This window comes from Argentina anserina, chromosome 1 (assembly GCF_933775445.1).
Source record: "Argentina anserina chromosome 1, drPotAnse1.1, whole genome shotgun sequence".
NCBI classification, from domain to species: Eukaryota; Viridiplantae; Streptophyta; class Magnoliopsida; order Rosales; family Rosaceae; genus Argentina; species Argentina anserina.
The window spans coordinates 21,571,324-21,576,020 of NC_065872.1; the positions used below are offsets into that span (position 1 = coordinate 21,571,324).

General features: G+C 34.3%; 1 pseudogene; it reads right to left on the minus strand.

The window, feature by feature from the left end:
- Positions 1–240: 240 nt before the first annotated feature.
- Positions 241–3,508, minus strand: LOC126803896 (uncharacterized; annotated as a pseudogene).
- Between the last annotated feature and the right edge of the window lie 1,189 nt (positions 3,509–4,697).

A 4,697-nucleotide genomic window follows, 5' to 3' on the forward strand; every position in this document is an offset into this window, starting at 1 on the left:
GAACCATTGTTTTATCTATGATGGCACAATAGAGTATTAACTAGAACTATTGTATTTGTATATTTTCTCAATTAGCTTCAATAGTCAATTGGACAATATTTTTCCAATTTCACTTTCTGATATTTACATTGTTTGTATATAGTTGGACGATGGTTGCTACTTGCTACTGAGTTGTCTAATACATAGTGGGAAGACACATACAAATTTATATTTATATTAAAAGAATCTAATTAATTTGCATAAATAGTATACATATATTTGCTTTAATACAAGTGGTGAAGCCTATACAAAAGAAACCAAAACACAAGCCTATCTAAATTCTTGTTCTTGAGTTCATCACTACATTTCAAAGAAGATTCTAAATGGTTGACATCTATGCAAAACCTCAGCCCACTGAAGCTTTCTAACTTCAATGTAGAAATTTCCTTCTCTGCATCTCCACAACTAGATATGCACCAGAATGACAAGGTAAGGCATAATCCAAAATTAAGCCATTACCCCTATGTTTCCCAATCAAAACCCCAGTTATAATCATACGGAACCCACCAAATGGTTTCATTGCTCATAATGTTCGCCAATAGTCAGTTAAAAACTTCCCTGGTGTAAAACTTCAATATCTATGGTAGTCTTTAGCTCCGAAATTTTACCAGCAACCTGAATTTAATAAATTGTGGTTATATCGGATGAAGGTGATAAAGGAAACTCTGAGACGAAATGCACTATTTAAACATAAATGCAACCACAAATTTCAGGCAAACTCAGACAAACAACCAAAACTAACATATAAATTCTTGTTCTAAGATTGAAGAAATAAACTAAACCACATAAGGTTTTATGAAATAATTGGAATTTGAAGAAGAATAAATGACCCTTTCTTTTAAAGATCACTAGCAGAGCCCCATTTATTTATATTGCTTACAGTATTCTTGCTGCATCACGAATAAAGTAATAAATATATTTTAGTCAACTAAAGCAGCAGGTGATGGTACTTCAAAGGACGGTAGATAACTTAATAAGAAAAGAAAACAAGGACTTGAGCCCATCTATTGATGAAAGGAGTATAGGAATTAGGGAATCTACATATACTTGGTTGAATAAAAGGTTCATTTAAATTACTGTATAAGCAACTATGATGCAGACTTAATAGTAAATAAAACTTTTTTTAACCCAAAAACTTAATGCTGGGGAAATGGCATTAACAATGAGAAATGAAACAGAAAGTTAACTGAGACGAGGAAAAAATGTGACAGAACAACATGAGCAGCCACATTCTCAATTGAAATAACAGTAACAATATCCAAGAAGGATCAGTGCATACCTCGTTAATTGTTTGAGTTTGTTTACTTAGATCCTCAGTAAAAGGGTAACGATTGGCTCCAAAAGCATCACAAATTTTAAGAATCTTGCTCTTTGCTATTTCTCCAGAGTAGAATACCACAAAAATTGAGAAAAATGTATGCAGATCATTCATGGTCAGAGACGCAATTTAATTACAAAAAAAAAATGATATCTGAAAAACTGCTTAAGTTTGCAAAGAAGTTCAACTATAAATATCTTTCACTTGCAGAAGCATGATAATTTGACCAAGACTAGCAAAGCTGTAAATGTTTGTATTCGCTCTTGAAGAAGAGTTTTCCACTCAATATCATTCTTGGTTAAGTTGGCCCAACTTGAAAATCAGTATGCACCCTACCAATGATTATATCTGCTAAAAGCCAATAAATCAAACTTGTCCCACTTTTCTACTCCACCACTGACTACAATGTGTGGTTATAGTCCAGCCACAAATTCTCACAGGGTGTACCAAGCAATCAAAACTCTAAATTCTATTAATTTAACTTAGGATCCGACAGAGTTTTGATGACTACATATCCCAGGAAACGTAGTTCATCAAGGCATCCATGGAGTGTGCATTAGATTTACATAGACTAGAACTGGACCAAGTCCAGAAGGTTAATAGAATAGAAGTGATTGGCTTAATATGAAGCAGGACCGGATCTCGGGGAGTCAGGATTCTTGTTCTTAAACCCCCTACCCCTATTCTTGTTTTGAAAAGCTAAATCACATACCCCTACTGATTTTCAAGAACATAGCATAACAAATTAAAAGCTAAAAATGATAAATTTAAAGAAAGAAATCTTAAACCTTAAAGGGTGGAACTTGGAAGTTAAAACAATTTAAAGTAAAAAAGGGGGAAAAAAAAAGAGTGGAGAGAGAGGTGCAAGTGAACTGAGTGCTGCTAATCACTTATAAATGTAAAAGCTTTATATAGACCTCAGAATAATTAAGTTCCATAACTATCTGTTGTTAATTTTGTACTGTATACAGTGATACACATCCTACCAAAAAAAGCCTTGGGTATGATCATGACAATGAATACTTACAGATTTCACATTTTATGTCACACTTACAAATTTTTCTTAGTTCTACCTCAAATATAGGGAGACCAATAATTGTGAAAAATATAATAAATTCGCTTACTACAGCAGCAGGGGAGTGTATGCCAAGAAATGGAACAATGTCAACTTACAGCCAATTCTCTACTACCAAACCAACTACTGCACCAGCTGCAAGTCCCCCTATAGTTATGATAGTAGCCTTCCTTGCAGAGATAACAACACATCACTCCAAAGTACCAGACTAGAAAACACATTGACAAAGGGTTGGGTAAACATGTTTCACAATCCTTTCAAATAGCACTACGCAATCATATTCTTAATATATAACTGTAAAATGTGTTTATTGTCCTCAATCTAATACATGTCAAGTTAATAGCGAGAAAACATTAGATAATTCACATCAGATAACTACTGACACCAAGCACATAATTGGATCCATCATTATTATATTTGAGGTAGAAAACCAACCTAACCAAACAAACCCATGACTTTCATGATCTAGAAACCATACATAACACTAAGAAATGGTTGGAAGTGAGGAGTTCATCACATAGAAACTAATGCCTTGAATAAACATACAATAAATGAGATTTCGTAAGGAAAAAATCCATACCTAACTTAATATTCTTCTTGGTCATGAAGTACAAGGAAGCTCCAAAGTTACCAGCCAGAAGCAGTCCAGGGACTCAGCCCCTCCAAATGGCACAGAAGAAGTCGAAGTTCCATTAACATAAGTCAAGGCCATCAAAGCCCCATACACACCAGCTTGCACACCCAGATCACTTCCTGACGGTGTTTCAACTGCAATAGGTGGGTTCTTAACACTAGCCTGCAACCACTGAGGCATTGCGGAGCATTCACTGGCTTTACATCAGCATATCGAACACTACTATTTACAACTTTGCCAGCTCGCCGCTGAGTCAAGCTTCTCAAAAGTAACATATCATACGCAACCTCAACCTAAATACAGCATCACACTGCTAAGCAAATCATATATAAAGCCAACAAACACTAGCCGTAACTCACAACCGGTCAGTGATTACTTTATTCACAATCTTCACAAACAACCCAGAAGAAAATAAACCCAAAACAAGGAAGCTCAACCTCATAATTGTATGTTCAAAGCTCAAGCTCAATCCAAAATCTAATTATAAACAAGATTTCGAAGCTCAACCTCATAAACCCAAAATCAAGAATCAGTTAATTATGAACAAGGATTGTTAAAAAAAAAAAATAGCAATAGGGATGCAATTAAGATTCCCGTCAAGAAGAAAAAAACATTACATATTGAATTCAATGAAAACTTACTGCGGAGAAGATCAAGAGATGAAGACAAATTTGTAGGTCTCTCCTAATCATGATCTCGCAATCTCGACCCAAAAACGCCCAAGCCCCTCGAAAACGACCCAACCCGTTCAAATTTTTGGCGCCGATCAGGGCCCGTCGCGGAGCTAAGCTTGGAGAGTCGGGGAAGGTACCTTTTTCCTCTCTTTTTTTACCCACTTACAAAGTGACGTTGACTGTTGACAATGTTAGCCTAATCTGACGGCTCACAGAAGCTCCCTTACAAGCCTCACATTAAAGGCCCTGATGTAGACACCTGTCTTTGAAACACGCCGTGTGACTTCACTGCCGTGAAGGGAAGAATTTTCGGGAGCATACTCAGAGACTTGCTACTAAATTATTTTTCAAATTGAGGATCCCATCACCCATTTTTCGATCTCATAACTATATCTTGATAAATTTTTCAATGAGTCTATCATTTCAATCACAATTTGACATGGAAGATTTAATTAGAAAAATTATATTTAATCTATTTTGTTAAAAACTATTTTTAGTTTCTTTCTAAAATTTTATACCCTACACTCTAAACCTTACACCACTAAACTATAAACTTAAAATCCTAGTTTAAAATCATCAATACTCATGAAAGTCATTTCACAAATAATAAAAATATGTTCAATTATGTCGAAATATAACAGGTAAAAATGACCACTAGACATTGTCACATGATGCTATGGTACAAAATGTTTAATTTATATATATCTGAGACATTCATAAATGTGATTTACCTTGAATTATATGTGTTTAACAGTTTTGGGTCGTCTGTTAATTTGATTTACTTTGATACATTAACGATCACTAAATTGGTTAAAAATTTGAAGAAGTATTATAATGATCTAAATGTAATTTGATTCATATAAGCATAAAATATAAACAGTTGAGATGAAAAAAGGTGATTTAAGAGTATGTCTAATCAACAATTAATAAGAAATTCATCAACTCAAAAATGCCTTA